The sequence below is a fragment of the Triticum aestivum genome, chromosome 7A (assembly GCF_018294505.1).
Source record: "Triticum aestivum cultivar Chinese Spring chromosome 7A, IWGSC CS RefSeq v2.1, whole genome shotgun sequence".
NCBI lineage: Eukaryota > Viridiplantae > Streptophyta > Magnoliopsida > Poales > Poaceae > Triticum > Triticum aestivum.
The window spans coordinates 319,452,384-319,473,969 of record NC_057812.1 but is presented as its reverse complement, the minus strand read 5'-3'; positions in this window follow the sequence as shown (position 1 = coordinate 319,473,969).

Below are 21,586 nucleotides of genomic sequence, written 5' to 3'. Positions count from 1 at the left end.
CGACTTAGAGGCATAGCCGCATGGTAGGCATGTTGCAAGATGGGTAATCTTTACACATCCCATGTACTGAATAGGAAAGGGATAAAGAGTTGGCTTACAATTGGCACTTCACACAAATACAAGTTAAACAAACATCATCCAGAATACAATCAAGGTCCGATTACGGAACCAAAATAAAAGAAGACAACCCCAAATGCTAGATCCCCGGTCGTCCCGACTGGGCTCCACTACTGATCAATAGGATACGAAACAAAACAACTATCAAGATCTTCATCGAGCTCCCACTTGAGCTGGGTTGCGCCACCTGCACTGGTTTCATCAGCACCTGCAACTGTTTGGAGGTATCTATGAGTCACGAGGACTCAGCAATCTCACACCCGCGAGATCACGACTATTTAAGCTTATGGGTAGGAAAGCGGTAATGAGGTGGAGCTGCAGCAAGCACTAAGCATATATGGTGGCTAACATACGCAAATAAGAGCGAGAAGAGATGCAATGCACGGTCGTGAACTAGAAGTGATCAAGAAGTGACCCTGAAACTACTTACGTTCAAGCATAACACAAGAACCGTGTTCACTTCCCGGACTCAGCCGAAAAGAGACCATCATGGCTACACACGCGGTTGATTCATTTTAATTAAGTTAAGTGTCAAGTTCTCTACAACCGGACATTAACAAATTCCCATCTGCCCATAACCGCGGGCACGGCTTTCGAAAGTTCAAACCTTGCAGGGGTGTCCCAACTTAGCCCATCACAAGCTCTCACGGTCAACGAAGGATATTCCTTCTCCCAAGTAGACCGGATCAGACTCGGAATCCCGGTTACAAGACATTTCGACAATGGTAAAACAAGACCAGCAAAGCTGCCCAATGTGCCGACATCCCGATAGGAGCTGCACATATCTTGTTATCAGGGCACACCGAATTGTCCAAACTTCCGGTAGGCCAGCCCAGAGTTGCCCCTGGTGGCCACCGGCGGCTTACAGGTTCGGACCAACACTTAGACAAGCACTGGCCCCGGGGGGGGGGGGGGTTAAAATAAAGATGACCCTCAGGAGCACGACTCCCAAGGGAAAAGGTAGGTGGTGGTGAGGCAAATGGTAAAACCAAGGTTGGGCCTTGCTGGAGGAGTTTTATTCAAAGCAAACTATCAAGGGGTCCCCATAACACCCAACCGTGTAAGGAACGCAAAATCAAGGAACATAACACCGATATGATGGAAACTAGGGCACCAAGAGTGGAACAAAACACCAGGCATAAGGCCGAGCCTTCCACCCTTTACCAAGTATATAGATGCATTAATTAAATAAGAGATATAATAATGATATCCCAACAATATCCATGTTCCAACAAGGAACAAACTTCATCTTCACCTGCAACTAGCAACACTATAAGAGGGGCTGAGCAACACAGTAACATAGCCAAACAATGGTTTGCTAGGAAAGGAGGATTAGAGGCTTGACATGGCAATATGGGAGGCATGATATAGCAAGTGGTAGGTATCGCGTCATAGCAATAGAGCGAACAACTAGCAAGCAAAGATAGAAGTGATTTTGAGGGTATGGTCATCTTGCCTGAGATCCCGCAAGGAAGAAGAATGAGTCCATGAAGAAGACAAACGGATGTAGTCAAACGAATCCTCACAAACGCGACGTTATCGGAACCAACTCGGAGAAGCAACACCGGAAAGAAGCAAACAACATGGTAAAGAACCATCACATAAGCATGACATGATGCACAACCAAGTATGATGCATGTCCGGTTAAATATGCATGGCATGGCGAAGTGCAACAAACAATACTACAAATTAAGTGGAGCTCAATATGCAACGAGTTGCATATTGACGGAACACCACATGACTTATTTAGTTCTCTCTCATTTATGTACTCAACAATCTTAAATGTTGTTAAACATGGCAAGAGGTAAGCATAAAGAAGCTATCTATCTAGGCAAGTTTAAATGATGCCAGAAATAACAAACAACAATTCCGGAAAATCCTCATATGCACATTTTAGGTTTGTTACTGTTCTACCCTAAACACAATTTTAGAGTTATTAAACATGCAAAGTAAAACCACCATGTTAAACTATGCATTTCCTACCCCATTTACATATAAAGCTTATTAAAATCGGAGCTACGGTTATTTAGTTATGAATTAAAGCATTTTAGCATGGCATATGAGCAAATTTAAACAAACAACATTTTAAACATGTTAAACATGGGTGAAAGTGTCATATTATTAAACTAGATGAAATTCTAAGCATTTTTCATATATAATGTTTTTACATATGATGCACGGTTGTTGAGTTTTAATATGCATGGAGTTCAGGGACTTTTCTACAAAACAGTAAACCTCTGGAAAATTAGATAAATCGTTGAAAGGAAAAAAACCAGAAGAGGACCGAAAATGGCTGGCGGCCCAGCAGAGAGGAGGGGCTGGGACTCACCTAGCTGGGCCAGTCCCAGTTCGGTGGGAGGAGGCCGTGCAGGCCGGTTGGTGGGCCTTGGAGCAGTTGGGCCTTGTCATCGGGGCCCACGCGGCCCAAGTGCGTGCGAGCGACAGCGGAGGTTGGCGACCTGGGCGCTCGTCCTCCTCACGCTCAGGGAGCGGCACCGGCGGACCCCGTACAGCGGTGGGGTGGCGCTCCGGACAAGGTTGGAAAAAGCGGTAGGCGTAAGCGAGGCGATTAGCCTTCGCCTAGTGCCTAGGCGATGCCTAAGAGCCCTAGGCGCGGCCTAGGCGGTAATATTCTTTTACTCGTAGTGTATTTGCGATTATTATATGGGTGTTGATATTAGTTTAGGCCATATAAATAAGTTAATTACCATCCACTACCATTGGAATATAACCCGTTTGGCATATCAGTACAGTATGTGGCATGATTTCTTGCTTGGGTAGGCAATTCCTTGCTTGCCCTGCCTAGACCTCCATTTATGCCCTAGGCGAGGCGTTTGGCCATTGCCTAACGCCTAGGCGTGCCTAAGCGCCTCCTAGGCACTGCCTTTTCCAACAGAGGCTCCAGTGCTGGGGTCGATCGGCCGGCGGCGGGGAAGGTCGGACCTGGCCGGATCCGGGTGGATCTGGCCTCGGGGTTCCGTTCCAGGCGACGATGAGGTTCACCGGCGACGAACAGGGCAAAACAGGCGGCAGGGGGCGAGGGGTGGGCGTCGGGAGGCTCGGGCGATGACGTTCGATGAGGCCGACGAAGCGGTGAGCTTGCACGCCGACGGAGGGGTCGAGCTCGACAGAAAACAGTGCTCCGGCGAGGTCCGCGAGGTGCGCTGCTGACGACGGAGTACTGATCCAAACGAGAATGAGGCAGGAGGCGCACGGGGTGTGGGGCGAGCACTCCGGCGCTGCAGGCGGCGGCGCGGTTCCGGGCCCGAGCGGGCTCCAGATGGGCCCGGCGGGCCTTCGGCGCGGGTAGAGGTTTAATGGCGACGTGGCAAGCAGGGAGAGGTGGAGGGCGAGGCTGGCGGCGGTGCTGGCGTGTAGGGAGGCGACAAGTGGAGGCGGAGTAGCGGTTGGACATGCATTCCGAGGTGGCGGCGCCGGATCCGAGGAAGGAGGGCTAGGGGGCTAGGGTTTAGACTAGGAATGCGCAAATTTGGAAGGGAGGGGTGCTTAAATAGGGTAGGGGGTCTAGGGTTAGGGTTAGGAGGGGTTTGGGGGCCCTCCGATCATGATCGGACGGCTCCAGACAGAAAGGGACTAGATGGACTGCAGGTGGGCTGTGCAGAGTGTGAAGAGCTGAGAGGAGAGAAGAGAAGGCAGCCCGGCAACGGTTTCCGGAGACCGAAAACGACCGACGATTTGACCGACTATATTGTCGCTATAGTTATCCGTTGGGGCATCAAATGGACTCTGAATGCGATGAAACTTGGCAGGCGGCCTGTCTACACTATAACAACACCACATGCCAACTTTCAACCCATTCCGAGAACATTTTCTGGCCACTTATAAAATATTATTTCGGACATGCCGCGGGCGTGTGCAAGTGTGTCTTGGCTTAGAACGGACAACAGACGAAACTGGGGAACCCGGACGAATGCATGTTTTGAAAACATGATGATGCAATGCACACGATGACATGACAAGATGCAACACGCAAGCGAATGAACATGGCAATGACGGCGAACAACTGGGAGACACCTGGCGCATCGGTCTCGGGGCGTTACAAGTTGTAACACCCACGATGCGGCTATATCTCCCACGTGTCGGAGCACGACTTAGAGGCATAACCGCATGGTAGGCATGTCACAAGAGGGGTAATCTTTACACATCCCATGTACTGAATAAGAAAGGGATAAAGAGTTGGCTTACAATCGCCACTTCACACAATACATAAATATATCATACATCATCCAGAATACAATCAAGGTCTGACTACGGAACCAAAATAAAGAAAGACAACCCCAAATGCTAGATCCCTGATCACCCCAATTGGGCTCTGCTACTAATCATTCGGAAAGGAAACATAGTAACGTCCCGAATCCTCGTCGAACTCCCGCTTGAGTTCGATAGCGTCCCCTTCACTGGCATCATCGGCACCTGCATCTATTTGGAAGTATCTGTGAGTCACGGGGACTCGGCAATCTCACATCCTCGCGATCAAAACTATTTAAGCTTAAGGGTAGGAAAGGGTAGTGAGATGGACCTGCAGCAAGCACTAGCATATATGGTGGCTAACTTATGCACAAGAGAGCGAGAAGAGAAGCAAAACACGGTAGAGAAGCTCAGAGTGATCAAGAAGTGATCCTGAAGCTACTTACGTTCAAGCATAACACGAGACCGTGTTCTCTTCCTGGACTCCGCCGAAAAGAGACAATCATGGTTACACACGCAGTTGATTCATTTTAATTAAGTTAAGTGTCAAGTTTTCTACAACCGGACATTAACAAATTCCCATCTGCCCATAACCGCGGGCACGAATTTCGAAAGTTCAAAACCCTGCAGGGGTGTCCCAACTTAGCCCATCGCAAGCTCTCAAGGTCAACAAAGGATATTCCTTCTCCCAGGAAGGCCCTATCAGACTCGGAATCCCGGTTACAAGACATTTCGACAATGGTAAAACAAGACCAGCAAAGCCGCCCGAATGTGCCGACAAATCCTAATAGGAGATGCACATATCTCGTTCTCAGGGCACACCGGCTTGTCCAAGCTTCTGGTAGACCAACCCAGAGTTGCCCCTGGTGGCCACCGGCGACTGACAAGTTGGACCAACACTCAGAGGAGCACTGGCCCGGGGGTTTAAAATAAAGATGACCCTTGAGTCCACGGAACCCAAGGGAAAAAGTCTTAGGTGGCAAATGGTAAAACCAAGGTTGGGCCTTGCCGGAGGAGTTTTATTCAAGGCGAACTGTCAAGGGGTTCCCATAACACCCAACCGCGTAAGGAACACAAAATGAAGGAACATAACACCGGTATGATGGAAACTAGGGCGGCAAGAGTGGAACAAAACACCAGGCATAAGGCCGAGCCTTCCACCCTTTACCAAATATATAGATGCATTAAAGTAAACAAGATATAATAATGATATCCCAACAATATCCATGTTCCAACATGGAACAAACTTCAACTTCACCTGCAACTAGCAACACTATAAGAGGGGCTGAGCAAAGCGGTAACATAGCCAAACAACGGTTTGCTAGGAAAGGTGGGTTAGAGGCTTGACATGGAAATATGGGAGGCATGATATAGCAAGTGGTAGGTATCGTGGTATCACAATAGAGCGAATAACTAGCAAGCAAAGATAGAAGTGATTTTGAGGGTATGGTCATCTTGCCTGCAAAGTTCTCAGAGTTGACGAAAGCTTGACCTTCGTTAGCGTACTCAACAGGTTCCTCGATCACGTACTCGTCTCCTGGCTCTACCCAAGGCAAGAACACAAGCAAAGGACCACCAATCAATCACGGTGCAATGCGCAAGCAACATGATGCAAAACACGTCATGACATGCATGATGTGATATGCAATGCATATGCGTGCTCCAGAAGGAAAATATTGGACCAGGCATCAACTTGGCAAACCAAGTGTGCCGCTGGAAAGATGAGATGATTTCGATCGAAATCGATATAAAGATCACCAAAATCGGATGCACGGTTTGCAAATGACAAGCACAACAAGAATGGCACAATTCTGCGATTAACAACACGATGCCATCTAGGATGCAACAAGAAACTAAGCTACTGCACTCCAATATAGCAACAAAGCACATGGCAGTGATCTACTCAAGATGCTTGACAAAACATGAACACTGAGCTAAAGCTATAAACCACTAGAGCATGACTAAAACAGCATGGCAATAATGCAAAAGATAACAGTTTAAAGACTTAGTGAAAATGCTAGACATAGCAGAAACAGATTCAACATGGCATCTTTACAAGCTTGACTAACTCACTACATAGCATAACATGGCATGAAGCAAATCTAGCATGGAGTAGGCATGAAAATGAAGCTAACCATGTGCCAAACATCCCCATAGCATGTTTGCATGAATATACACATAAAAGACAAAACTTCAACATGATGTAAAATGACATGTTCATGAACTTGCTCAAATGCAAAAAACAATGCCACCACTGGTTTGGTAGGATTTTTCTACCCCCAAAATATATATAATATGTTGGGGTTGCTGTAGAAAAATCATCACAAGTGCAATAAGTTAAAAACTACCCTAAATGGAATATGACATAAATGGCATTTTCCTTATTTGGAAACGTCCAGAAATGGACTTGCTTGAAATGGAAATGGCATCTTTCCAGAAATGGAAATTCGCTGGGGTGTAAAAGAAAAAGGAAAACATGGGTTTATTGGGGGATGGCCAGTGGGCCTAGGTTCGTGTGTGACTAACCAAAGGGGTCTACCTGTCAGTGTCACCAAAGAAAATAAAAGCCAAAAGGTAGCGTGCCTGGGATTCGAACCCGCGACCTCCTGCATCAGAGTGCGTGGGAGCAACTAGTGGGCTACGAGGTCGCTTGTGAACATGTAGTGGCGCGTCTCTCTTTGAACAGAGAGAGACCCGGTCCTAGGAATCACCACGAGCGTGCAGCAAAGTTCTGGCGTTGACGGCAAGCAAAGGCGATGACACCTGCAGCTGCAGAGCACCGGCGGGCGTGCGGGATGCTGTGAGAGCGCGGGAGTGCGTGGCTGCTGCTCGTGGTGTCGCGCGTGCGCGCGTGCTCGGGTACGAGCGGAACAGGGAAGGTGCCGGGCGTAGCGAGCGGCAGAGGTGCTCGTCGGAGCTGCGGGAGGCTTGAAGGGTGCGTGCGAGACGCGAACGTGTGGCACGAGCGAGCTACGGGAGCGCGACAGAGGGGATCCAGAGCGGGGACACACAGGCATGCTACGGTAGCAACAACATCTTCAAAACAACAAGAAAAAAATGCAGACTTTGCCGGAGCACCGAGAACACGACGAAGGCACGACCCTAGCAAATCCTAAGGGGATCGTTTGGCGACAACAAAGAGAAAGGAGTGAGTTGGGTATACCTAGTATACCTATGGCAAGAACATACATCCGGGGAGTCGGTAGATTGACGACGGGAGACGAAGAACTCTGGTGGACTTGATGTCCGTGAAGAAGAGGAAGAAGATGGGACGAGGAGGTCAATCCAGGGGCCGTGGCGTCGCGTGCGTCGTGGTAGGAGACGAAGAGGTACTCGGCGAACCCTCCCACGGTAGCAGGAGAGGCTGGAAGCGGTCAGAGAGACTACCCCGAGCTCGAGCACAAGCTCGGCCGGAGCATGGTGGGCAGGGCGACAGCATGGCGTGCGACGCTAACCTAGGCGGCAACGAGGGAAGGAGAGGAGGGGGCTCGGTCGAGGAGAAACCCTAGGGCACCGGTGACATGATAAATAGGGGCTAGGGACGCCGGACGGCCGTCAAATCATCGAGCACGTCAACGTGGCGCCCTGGATGCGCGCCGTACAGAGGAGGACGACTCTCTGTCGTTGGGGGCTTGGTGGGCTGAGATGAACAGGCAAGTGGCCAGGTGGGCTGCGGCTAGAAGAGGCCTCGGCAGGGCTGAGGCTGCTGGCTGCTGCTCTTCTCTTTTTCCTCAAACGGAAATGAAACAAAAAAGCATAGGGGAGATGGAGAGGAGTTTGAGAATAATGAAAATATGCTCAAGGTCCTAGAATTGTGCTCTATTTAATAAAATTGGTTTGGACTTTTTTAAAGGAAGTAAAATAATTCAAGTTTGAATTAAATCCAAACTCGAACCATTTTAAACCCTAACCAAAACAACTTAGATAAGGCTGAGATTCAGCAGAGAGGTTTAGGACATGATGACTGAATTGTGAGGAAGTGTTGAACATTAATGGAGGAGGACAAGATGGCACTTGGCAAATAGAAGAAAGAGAAGGAGGGGAGGGGAGATGCAAGGGGTGATCATGCATGAAACACACAATGCACATGATGATCATGATGAAATGAAACATTACAAGAAGCACAAATGCAGCACTTGAAATGATCACAATGCAAACATGGATGACAAAAGCAATACATAAAAGGAAATGGCATAACAATGCAACAAATAACAACACAAAGGAAATCAAAAGAAGCCAACCATGATAAACCCAAGGAATTGGTTGACGACCAAAATTGATACGTTGCCAAAATAAAGAAGGTTTTACATCTGGGGTGTTACAACACTCCACCACTACAAGAGGATCTCGTCCTGAGATCTAGGACTGAAAAAACTCCAGATATTCGGAACAGAGGTGATACTCGCGCTCCCAGGTGGCTTCTCGGTCGGAATGGTGTGAACACTTCACTTTTAGGAATTTGATTGACTTGTTGCGAGTCTTGCGCTCGGTTTCTTCAAGAATAGCAACGGGATGCTCATGATAAGACATATCTTCTTGGGGATTGATCTCTTCGAAGTTGATAGTGCGCTCAGGCGTCTTGAAGCATTTGCGAAGCTATGACACGTGAAACACATCGTGCACGTTTGCGAAGTTGGACGGAAGCTCAAGTTGATAGGCGAGATCACCTCTTTTGCCAATGATCTTGAAAGGACCCACATATCTAGGGGCAAGCTTCCCTTTGATACTGAAGCGACGAGTGCCTTTCATTGGAGAGACGCGGAGGTAGACATGGTCTCCGATCTCGAAAGCCAAGTCACGATGCCTTCTATCATAGTAACTCTTCTGGCGCGATTGCGCGGCTTTGAGATTTTCACGAATGACTTTACACATTTCTTTAGCTTCTGTGATTAAGTCATTGCCAAGAAGTTGGCGTTCACCAGTCTCTGACCAATTAAGAGGAGTACGACACTTTCTGCCATAGAGAATCTCGAATGGGGCCTTGCCCGAACTCGCTTGGAAGCTGTTGTTGTAGGAGAACTCAGCATATGGAAGACAATCTTCCCACTTCATACCGAAGGAAATGACACAAGCCCCGAGCATATCTTCAAGGATTTGATTGACTCGCTCGACTTGTCCACTAGTTTGAGGATGGAAGGCTGTGCTGAAGCGAATGTTGGTGCCCATGGCCTTCTGAAAGGAGTCCTAGAACTTAGAGGTGAAGATGCTTCCACGATCTGAAGATATCAACTGCGGAATGCCGTGCAAGGAGACAATCCTGGAGGTGTATAGCTCTGCCAACTGAGCTGTTGTGATAGATTCTTTGATAGGAAGAAAATGAGCCACTTTTGTAAGCTTGTCGATGACAACGAAGATCGCATCATGAAGTCCAGTCATGAAGTCCATCTCAATATGGTCAAACTTCCATTCTGGAATGGCAAGAGGTTGGAGGAGACTAGATGGCCGTTGGTGTTCTGCTTTCACTCTTCCGCATACATCACATTCATTCACGAACTGAGCAATTTCTCGCTTCATTCGAGTCCACCAATACGACTGCTTGAGGTCATGGTACATTCCTGAGAACCTGGAGCATAGGGGCATGCTCGCGCTCCAATGTCCACCGCTGAAGCACTTCCTCCCTGTTTAGCCGTGCAACAACCTCGGCGTCATCAACCCGTTTCTGAAGAGAGAGCAGCTCGGCGCGGGCGGAGGCCAACTTCGCCCGCGCCGTGACCAGGGCGGCTGCCGTGGCCTCCTCGCGCCTCTCTACCTCAGCAAGCCTGAGCCCAAGGGCAGCGGCCCTGCCTGCAACCCCAGTCTCCGCAGGCTGCAGCTTCAGGTCATGCCTGCCCTCAAGACCGGCGCGAACTTCGGCCACCCGGCGATCAACCTCCTCCCGAGCCTTCGCCTTGCACGCACCAACGGCATCTTCCGCTTGGGAAACTTGACGCTCCCTCGTCTCCAGCCGCTCAAGCTCAAGGCTACGCTCCACGGCCTCCAGTGCCAACGCCTCCTCGCGCCTCCGGATCTCTTCTTCTTCGGTGAGCGTCCCCCTAAGTGACGCAAGGACAGCTTTGCGCGCCTCCACCTGCTGCTCCAGGGGCACGCTCCAGGCCTGGAGCTCCCGCGCGCGCTTCTCTGCAGCCTCGTGACGGCGGTCAACCTCGCGAGCTTCCTCTAAAGCTCTGGAGCAAGCCTCACGAGAGACCTTAAGAGACGCCTCAGCCTTCGCATTGTCAAGATCACGCTGACAACGGCCGAGGTTGATAGCCACCATCAACTTGTGCCACTCCTCCGCCAACCGAAGACCCTCGGCCTCAAGGCGCGCATCGACACCCACAAGTTCTTCACCGAGTCGGTTCATCGCGCCCATCGCCTCCTGGAAGAGCTCATTACGAAGAACGCTCCACCCGTGCTCTAACTCAAGCGCACGACCCATCTCGTCCTCCGCCACGGGGGCTGTGGGCGATGCCTGGAGCGGTGTGCCCCCTCTCAGCAGGGGCTGGGGGCTGGCACTGCCCCAGGAGCCAGCCGGGCCTCGCGAGGGGCCCAAACTAGACGGGGCCTGCTACCTAAAGAGGAGCTGAAGATCGAAGCCAACCAGCCACCGTCCATAACCAGAGGAGGGGTTCTAGGCACGCCCGCCAAGCTCCAAGCAAGGCTGCCAAGGAGGGGCGACGAGGCCGTGAGCTCAAGGCGCCATGAAGGCGAGCACGCCTCTCCAACCGACCCCACGCCGGGAGCGGCGCGCGGGCGCGGGGTGCTCAAGGCCAGTAGGGGAGTCGAGGAGAGAGGAGGCTGCTCCTCAGGAGATGCAACGAACTTGGCGGAAGGGACCCTGAAGGACCACCGTCAGGAAGGAAAGCAGAACTCAAGAAACCACAAGGGTACAGTACTTACTCATCGATGACGATGTACTTCCTTCACTTCAACGGCCCGAAGATACCGCTGCTGCTCGGGGATCCTTTCCTCTTGCGGAGCTCCTCGAAGTCCATGCAAAGCTGGCCAAAGCGCTGGACGTGGCGGCCGGCACGGGGTGCGACCGGAGAAGCGCTCGAAGGGACAGCTTCAGGGGTGCCGAGCTGCGGAGAGCAGTCGGGTGCCGTCTCAGCTCGACCTCCCGAGACCTCCGGAGCTTCGGCGTTGAGAGCCGCATGCTGCATCGTCTCAGCAACCGATACCCCAGGGGAAGGATCATGAGTTCCTGAGGACGACGCCCCAGGAGCCCCAGACGACATCTGCACCCAACACTCGGGCCGCCGGCCTTCGGCGGTGCTCGCCCCCCTGCATCCACATTCGGGGCGAGCCCGATGCCAGCGAAGAAGAAGGGAGCCACGTTGACGGGGTTCTCACGGGGCCCCACCAGGCCGTCCGGGCGCAACCCCCACTCATCAAAGGAAGGCATGTGCTCCACAAATTCAACCTTGTTCGTGCAGCCGTATAGCAGACAACTCTTCCCAGGCATGTCATCCGGCGAAGGGACACCTGTCAGGACCTCGAGCACTGTTCGCCGCGTCTCAAGAGGGAGCCCGGACTCCTGAAGCCTCATATGGTCCTGACTACTGAGCAAAGCCCACATCGGGAGAGAATGGCGCTGAAGCAGAGCGACTCGGCGCCTGATGAACTCGTTCACCAGCATAGGTGCAGTCACGCCACTATCCTTCAAACTCCTTAGCCTGAGCCAGACGGGAACGAGACAGGAGCTCGTGAGCCTCTCGTGGCCCCAACCGGAGTTGGGAACGGCAGGTGCTGATGGAGAATGGAGCGGAAGGCCGAGCACCCCGGCATCGATAAATAGCCACCATGTCCGAAACTTGCTCGTGGAAGGAGGAAGCTCGAAGTCGATCCCTGCGCTAGCTACCGCAGCCACAGCTTGGAAGCTCACGCACCCCGAGCTTTGCCGAGGATCAATCAGGTGCAACGAGAAGAAGTGGCGAATAAGGGCGACGGAAGGGGCAATGCCCACCATGGCCTCACACACAAAGGCGAAGACGGCAAGGAGGGTCATGGATTGGGGGTCAAGATGCAGTAAGTGGATCTGATAGTGTTCCAGCATTATGTTGAAGAAGGTGGAGAAAGGGGGGACCAGGCCAACCCAAAGAGCGTTGATGAAGATTGGGACCTCGGTGGCTGCCCGGTCAATACGAGCGTGAGACGCAGGCCAAGCCGCCGTCTTCCCCCACTCATTGAAACTGGAGGCGAGCATGGGGCGCACCTTGCCCATGGCCTCATCATTGAGCACCAGCGATCGGCCAACCACGGGTTCAATGGCCAAAGGCGCGCTAGCAGAAGATAGAGGCTTCTTCCCCTTGTCAGCTTGTTTTGGCGCCATGACGATGGAGAGGGCGGAGCGCAGGCCAGATTGGGAGGAGGAGCAGAGTCTCGGGGAAGCAGAGGAATCGAGGAAGTATGGCACGGGCGATGGAAGAATAACTCTGTAGGTTGCAGGGGCCGCATAGCCAGGCGGATTCCAAGGCAGCGTGGGGAAGCGGAGACGCCCACGTCTAATCAAGCACCACGCTTCGACCAAGGCTGCAGGCTGTTGGGGCCCGTGGCGCTTCGTGCTTGACCTTAGGCTTTGCCTCGAAGCCAAGCTCGAGTGCGCCTTGGGCCCGGGGGCTACTATCGGCGTTCTGAGAACGGGGGTCCCCAGACTTACCTGCCTGCGGCCCATGGTGTGGCTTTGCTAGCAGGCCTGTACGACCCATCTTCATCAACAAGGCATTCAAGACCCTCGTGAGGCGGATGGCGCAAGACCTCCTCAGGAGCGGCCTTGCCAGGCAGGCTCGCGAGGGGTGGAGAGATCAAGGCAAGGCAAACCTCACGAGGTTCTCGTGATGTAAGCCATGACAATCGAGACCAGGCGGGTGTCAGGCGGGCACCAGCACGCGCAACGTCCTTGTTTCCCCTTTGGTGCAAAGGAGGCAAGCGCAGGCGTGTCGGTGTACTAGAGTAGGGGTACCCTAGTATCCCGAACTTGTGCACGGGCAGTGGCAGCGCCGCGCGGCAAGGCTTGCCGGACGACCGCCAGAGTCCTCCGTGGGTTCCTTTGGAGCCATTCAAGAACAAAGCATTCAAGATGAAGAGACAAGGCCCCGGCAAGAGGATCTTGTCGGGAAGAGACAAGGCCCCGGCAAGAGGAGCTTGCCGGGAAGGCCAACCACGGCACTTCAAGAAACTTGCCGCGATGCACCGCATGTCCCGGCAAGGTCCGGTGAGCGACAAGCTTCTGGACTCGACAAGACGATGACCCCGACAAGGTACTTGCCGGGGGCCCGCTGCCACTCTATACCCACACTCCAGTGCACCCACCCGCGTGTCGCCATGAGGCTTCCTCAGGGGCGCGTGGTGGGAGCCTGTGCAGCCAGGGGTACGCGTTGGCAAGCGGAGATGAAGAGAAGGCCATCATGGCAAACGGTGGCGCTCCTAACGGTCACTTTTTGCACTGTTTAGGCAACTCAGACGGGCATTCAATGACCTTGTCCCCTGCCGTTAGAGTTAGGTAGGGTGCACTGTGTCCACAGTAGCAGTAGCTGCACCTACCGCATCCTTTTCCATTTTTACCCTTCTAGTCTATGTTGCCACCTGTCGGTGACCCCTTGAAAGTATAAAAGGAGGCCCAAGCGCAACGTAGAAGGGGGGGGACTCATTCGAAACATCAGGGACACTCTCACGCTCGGTCTGGCAGCGTCCATCGCTCCTGAGCAAGAATTCAATACACACAAACAAGCAGCAGTAGGGTTTTACGCATCCGTGCGGCCCGAAGCTGGGTAAAACTGCTCGCGTGTACTGCCTCGATCCGCTCTTTGCGCGGCCTCCGCCCCCCTCCGAACCAAAAGGGGCCCGGTCCCCATAGGTGTTGGTGGATCAGTTTCCCCGACATCTTTGGTGCGCCAGGTAGGGGGCGTCGAGGTTGTGCGAACCGATCCGCGTGCACGTGAGCTAAATCTTCATCGTCTTCATCGACATGCCACCGAAGAAGAAGGATTCGGAGGCAGCTGTTCCGTCTGCGTCGCTTTCACTGCCTCCGGAGCAAACGGGTGGTGGAGTGGACGCCGGCGGAAGAATGGGCGTCGACGAGGGAGCCCTCAGTGCGGCCAAGTCCAAGGACAAGGCGGCACAGACCTCGGCGTCCATGCACGCACCACGCCCCTCTCAGGAGGCGCGGGACCAACAGCGTCATGGCGTTCGCAGCGCCATACGTCCGCTTTGCCAAGATCAAGCTGGTGGTTCTCGTGGCGCTCAAGACCAACATGCACGTCAACATGCTGGCTCGAGCGAAGTACGGTCGCCTGGACGGGGCACTGCTCCTTCTAACGTGGTTAGGAGTCCGAGCACGCCCCACTCCTCGCACCGTTCACCTCCGCCGCCCACCACTCCAGCAGAAGCCTTGGCGCGAGCTCAACTGCTCCTAGACTATCCTCCGACGGCGGACAAGACCGACGAATGGAGGGCCACTATCCAGAGCCTCATCGGCTTCACCAACGGCGACACTGCGCGGCAACCAAGCACCTCGCTGCCGCGGGAGGACAGCCGGACGCGAGCCGATGGCAACAAGACCGGGGGAGGTGCGACTTCCATGCACTCTCCACTACGAAGGCCAAAATCACCAACTCGCCGGGTCCACCCTGACAGCGGCTCCACCGCGTCGTCGGACCCATGAGCTCGTCGCGACCAGCGCCAAGTTCTCCATGAACGACAACAAGAAGACGCTCGAACCCACATCGAGCGCCGAAGAGAAGCGTGACGTCAATCCGACAAGCGCGCTGGGCCCTCTGTTGACATGCATGCGCCAGGGGAACCAGGCGATCTGCCGTACGCGGTAGGTTGTCCTGCATTCACCCGTGAGCTGCGGCAAGTCCAGTGGCCCAGCACAAAGAATTTCAAACCAGACGTACCAGAGAAGTACGACGGCAAGACGCATCTGTCGGAGTTTCTCAGCATCTACACCATCGCGGTGCAGGCTGCCGGGGGACGGGACGACAAGATCCTTGCCAACTACTTCCCGCTGGTACTCAAGCCCAACGTCAGGTCCTGGCTCATGCACTTGCCGAACAATTCCATCTCCTCTTGGGCAGATTTATGCCATCAGTTTGTCGGCGCCTTTACAGGCGGCCACAAGCCACATGGCCAAGAGAGCGATCTTCATCTGCTCGCCCAGAAGGAAGGAGAGCCACTGCGCAAGTACATTCAAAGATTCAGCCGTGTACAACACAACATCCCAGACGTCCACCCCGCCGCGATCATCAGCGCGTTCCATCAGAACGTGCGAAACTGAAGGATGAGGGAGGAGATGGCGATGTGCAAGATCAGAGACGTCAGCGAGCTTTACGCCCTGGCCGACAAGTGTGCACGCGCTGAAGAGGGGAGGAGGCTCCCCGGAGAGAGTACAGGAGCAGGAGGATCCGACAGTGAGGATGCCGCCCCGACAAGGAAAGGCCGGCGGCGGAACAACAGAAGGAAAAAGGGCAAGGAAGTGCTAGCTGTCGAGCAGACCGGCAACGGAGGTGGCGCCAAGGAAGCTAAAGCTGGTGGCTCCGACAAGGAGGCCCAGCCTGTGGCGGCCACCGACAAGCAGGACAGCTCCGGCAAGCAGTATTGTAAGATTCACCGCACCAAGGGTCACGATCTCCAGAACTGCAAGAAAGTCGAACAGCTTGTTGAGCAACAGAAAGCTGAGTACGAGCGGCGCGACAAGGAGAAGGCCCAGGAAGGAACTGGTGGATCCGGCAAGAAACGTCCCGGCCGAGGAGGACGCCGCGGCAAGGCCAAGCAGCGGCAAGGAGACAGACCTCCCCGTGGCCACGACAAGGATGAAGACGACGACGATGACGAAGACGTGGATGATGATGAGGCCGATGAGCAGGAATTTCAGAAAGCTATAGAGGTCCTGTGCGTTGACGGTGGTGCTTCTGTGCATACTTCGCACCGCCAACTCAAGCAGTGGATGCGGGAGGTTAATGCAGCGGAACCATCCGTAGAGTCACGCAAGCCTCTGAAATGGTCCAGCACGCCTATCATCTTCGACATTGAGGATCACCCTGATCGCGTAACTGCGGTCGGGTGCTTGCAGGTCTTGGTTTCACCAACTATCCGCAACCTCAAGGTCACGAAGATGCTAGTTGACGGCGGGGCCGGCTTGAATCTGATCTCCTCCGCGGTCCTTCAGAAACTCCAGATCCCTGACAGCGAGCTCGAAGAGACCGGCACATTCCAAGGAATCAACCCGGGAAGGAGCAAGCCGAAGGGGAAGATCACGCTGCCGGTCACATTTGGCAGCGAGCTGAATTTCAGAACTGAGAGGGTCACATTTGACGTTGCCGATTTTCCATTACCCTACAATGGGATCCTTGGCCGTCCAGCGCTCGCCAAGTTTATGGCAGCCTCTCACTATGCATACAACATGCTCAAGATGCCAGGCCCGATAAGTGTCATCTCTGTCCCCGGCGACAAGAAGGATGCCCTTATCTGCGCCGACAAGATCTACCGGGAAGCAGCAGCCGCATCTGATCACAACACACTTGCCGCTGAAGCTCCCGGGGGGAAGAAGAAGACAAAGTCCGGCAAGAGCTCTGATGCCCACTCCGGCAAGCGCACCTCTTCGAAGTGCTGCGCTACCGTCGAGGACGCACCATCGAGCTCCACCGGCAAGTGCAAGAAGACGATGGCAGCTCCACCCGAGACCAAGAAGTCGTCTGCCAAGGAGGACGACACTGGTGGTACCTTCACCATCAGTGCCACGCTTGACCCCAAATAGGAAAGCTCACTGATTGCTTTCCTGCGGGCGAATGTCGACGTGTTTGCATGGCAACCGTCTGATATCCCCGGTGTTCCCAGGAAAGTAATTGAGCACCACCTAGCCGTTTGTCCTCATGCTCGGCCCATCAAGCAGAGAGTCAGGAAGCAGGCAGTGGAGCGCCAAGAATTCATCGCAGAAGAAATCAAGAAGTTGGAAGCAGCAGGCCTTGTCAGAGGAGTGCTCCATCCCACGTGGTTGGCCAATCCTGTTATTGTGCGCAAGGCTAACGGAAAATGGAGACTTTGTATTGACTTCACTGATGTTAATAAAGCTTGTCTCAAAGATCCATTTCCCTTGCCGCGCATTGACCAGATTGTTGAATCCACAGCTGGATGTGATTTGCTTTCATTTCTTGATGCATATTCAGGATACCATCAAATCTTCATGGCAGAAGAGGATGAGGAAAAAACCGCATTTATCACCCCTTGCGGCACATACTGTTTTGTACGGATGCCCTTTGGATTGAAGAATGCTGGTTCAACATTTGCAAGGGTAGTCCATGTCGCTTTTGAGCCACAGATACACAGAAATGTGGAAGCCTACATGGATGATATAGTGGTCAAGAGCAAGGACAAGGCTACCCTGATCCAAGATTTAGAGGAAACTTTTGCAAATCTGCGCAAGATCAACCTCAAGCTCAACCCCGAGAAGTGCGTGTTTGGAGTCCCTTCCGGCAAGCTTCTCGGGTTCTTTGTGTCTCAGCGGGGAATTGAATCCAACCTCGACAAGATCAAGGCCATCGAGCAGATTGAAGCACCGAAGCGCGTCAAGGATGTGCGAAGGCTTGCCGGTTGCTTGGCTGCTCTCAGCAGGTTTATCTCTAAGTCTGCTGAGCGCGCCCTGCCGTTTTTCAAAATATTGAAAAAGGCAGGTCCAATGAAATGGACTCCGAAAGCGGAGGATGCGCTGCAGGACTTGAAGAGGTACCTGTCCTCCACTCCAATACTTGTCGCACCTAAGCCACAAGAGAAGTTGCTGCTGTACCTAGCGGCAACCAATCAAGTGGTTAGTGCTGCGTTAGTAGCAGAGAGGGAGGCGGATGATGAGCCAGCGACCGCGACAAGTGAATCCAGCGACAAGCAGGGGGCTTCTCCGACAAGCTCTGGTCCCGACAAAGATGAATCTGCGCAGACGTGCAAGGAGGTGCAGAAGAAGATGGTGCAGCGCCCAGTTTACTTTGTCAGCTCCCTTCTCCAGGGGGCTAGGTCGAGGTACTCTGGTGTGCAAAAATTGCTTTTCGGCCTTCTCATGGCCTCGAGAAAGCTGCGCCATTACTTCCAGGCACACGAGATCACAGTTGTCACTCGCTTTCCGCTGAAGAGGATACTGCAGAATCCAGAAGCAACAGGCAGGATTGTCGAGTGGGCATTGGAACTGTCAAGCTTTGGCCTCAAGTTTGAGAGCACTGCAACGATCCAAAGCAGGGCATTAGCAGAGTTCATAGCAGAGTGGACGCCAACCCCAGACGAAGAAATTCCAGAGACGAGCATCCCCGTCAAGGAGACAAGCAAAGAGTGGCTGATGTACTTTGATGGTGCCTTCTCGCTGCAAGGCGCCGGTGCTGGCGTGCTGCTTATCGCACCCACCGGAGAGCACCTCAAGTACGTAGTCCAGATGCACTTTCCCAAGGAGCAAGCAACGAACAATACAGCAGAGTATGAGGGTTTGCTTGCCGGCCTCAGAATCGCAGCCGACCTTGGGATCAAGAAACTCATTGTAAGGGGTGACTCGCAGCTTGTCGTCCGCCAAGTGAACAAGAACTACCAGAGTCCATTGATGGAAGCTTATGTTGATGAAGTGAGAAAGCTAGAAGAACACTTTGACGGCCTGCAAATGGAGCATGTTCCGCGAGCTCAGAATGACATTGCTGATGGCCTGTCAAAGTGCGCTGCACTAAAGTTGCCTGTGGAACCAGGGATCTTTGTGCTCAAGCTGACTCAACCATCCGTGACACCATCAACTGGACAGAATAAGAAGAGGAAGTTGGTTTCTGGTGACTACTTTCCGGTAGAGCTTCCCGAAGCCGCCGCTAAGAAGGTCCCCAAGATAGACGCCAAGAGTGCTGAGGAGCAGTTTGCTCCGGCAAGCCTTATGGCTTGTTTCGTTGAAGCAGACGCTCCCGACAAGTCTTGCTCCGGCAAACTTGTTGGGGAGCATCACGCTCCGGCAGAGCCGCAGGTTCTTGTCATGGAAGCGGATGTTCCCGCAGCAACACATACACCTTTAGTCCTTGTTGTCGAGCCACAAGCTCCAGCATGGGCGCAACAGATTGTCCGTTTCCTTTAGACAGGAGAGCTTCCCGAAGAGCAAGAAGAAGCTGAAAAAGTAGCCCGGCAGTCAAGTATGTACAAGTTTGTCGACAACACACTATACAGAATAAGACTCAACGGTGTGAAATTGAAGTGCATTTGCCGGGAAGATGGACAACAGCTGTTGGCAGAGATACATGGAGGCATATGTGGTCACCACATTGGCGCAAGAGCACTTGCCGGCAAAGCATTCCGACAAGGTTTCTTCTGGCCGACAGCCCTCCAGGATGCAACTGCACAAGTAACCAAGTGTGAAGCGTGCCAGTTCCATTCCAAACAGATACACCAGCCAGCTCAAGCTCTCCAGACGATCCCTTTATCCTGGCCATTTTCGGTCTGGGGGCTCGACATCCTCGGCCCCTTTCCCCGAGCTGTCGGGGGCTTTGAGTTCTTGTACGTCGCCATCGACAAGTTCACAAAGTGGCTGGAAGTGGAACCAGTGAGGAAGGTGACAGCACAGTCAGCAGTCAAGTTCTTCAGGTCGATTGTTTGCCGTTTCGGGATCCCTAACAGGATCATCACCGACAACGGCACGCAATTTACGAGCCGCACCTTCATGCAGTACGTCCAAGATCTTGGCGCCAAGGTCTGCTTCGCTTCTGTTGCTCATCCGAGAAGCAACGGTCAAGCGGAGAGGGCAAATGCTGAAGTGCTGCGAGGCCTCAAGACCAGAACTTTCGACAGGCTGCACAAGTGCGGAAGAAACTGGATCGAGGAGCTGCCGGTGGTTCTTTGGTCGATCAGGACGACGCCAAATCGAGCCACTGGCCAGACACCCTTCGCTCTAGTCTACGGAGCAGAGGCAGTTCTCCCCACGGAACTCGTTTACGGGTCACCTCGAGTGCTCGCTTATGATGAGCTCGAGCAAGAGCAGTTGCGCCAAGATGACGCGCTGCTCCTTGAGGAAGACCGTCTTCAGGCTGCTGTGCGAGCCGCTCGCTACCAGCAAGCTTTGCGTCGCTACCATAGCCGCAAAGTTAAAGCCAGGAGCTTCGAGGAAGGCGACCTTGTTCTTCGGCGTGTTCAGTCCGCCAAGAATTCCAACAAGTTGACGCCGAAGTGGGAAGGCCCTTATCGGGTGAAACGAGTCACTAGGCCCGGCGCTGTCCGCCTTGAGACCGAAGATGGCATTCCGGTGAGCAACTCCTGGAACATAGAACATCTTCGTAAGTTTTACCCGTAGGGCGCGGTTGCCGGAAGCTTTTCCGGCAACCACCTTTTGTACAAGTCTTGCCGCTGTTGCATGTAATCCTTTGTACAAAGCCGGGCGCAGACCCCGTGCACCAGTAAAGTTCATGTGCCCCGCACATCTTGTCAGTTTTTTTTATGCTATAATCCTTTTTCGCATATGTTATCTGACACTTTGTGCAGCACCAGACCCCGGTAAGCGATAACGAGCCCAAGGCTCCATATCATTACTTTATTTCTCTGTTTCTTTCTCAAAAGAAGGAAGGTTCCCTCGCCCACAAGGTTTACCGGGGGGGGGGAGGAGAAGATAATGGTGTGGACCAGGCCGTTCAAGAAAGTTTCTCCTTGCCGGGAAGCAGACGACAGAAAAGCTAAGTTGCTAAAGTTTGAGCAATCAGTTTTTTAAGTTTTTGAGTTATTTTCCTTGAACGACCGTGCTTTGTATGGAAAACCTGTGCGCGGAGGAACCAACTCGTAGCTAGCTGCGCCCTTACTTTGTTTCGAGTCCGCTCAACAACTTAAGTGAGCTGCAACTAGTTGCGACAAGGTTGCTTGTCGGTAGCGACCCCGCCAGCAGGCTGCTGAAGTTCCGCACTCGGCGCTCGCGGCAAGGGTGCCTGCACCGGCAAGTTTCCCTAGAAAGCGTAGGGCAGAACCATACAAAGCCAAGAGTCGAGTAAAGGAAGTAACACAGCAATTTTTTGCCTAAGATAGAGTTATATTACAAAAATAACTTGTCGCGCCTCTAATAAAGTGTTCCCATGACATGACTGGCAGCGACAAGAAAAGAAGAAAACGGACGGCCTAATCTACGCGACCGCCGTCAACCCTTTTGACCTCGTTCACCCTGTCCACAATGGGTGCGACGAGGGCCTTAAGTGCGTCAAGATCAGCGTCCGCCGGCAGCCTCTTGAGGACGTTGGTGAGGTTGAGGCCCGGATTGCGGAAGGCCACCTTCACCAGCACCTTCTCCAGAACTCCGGCA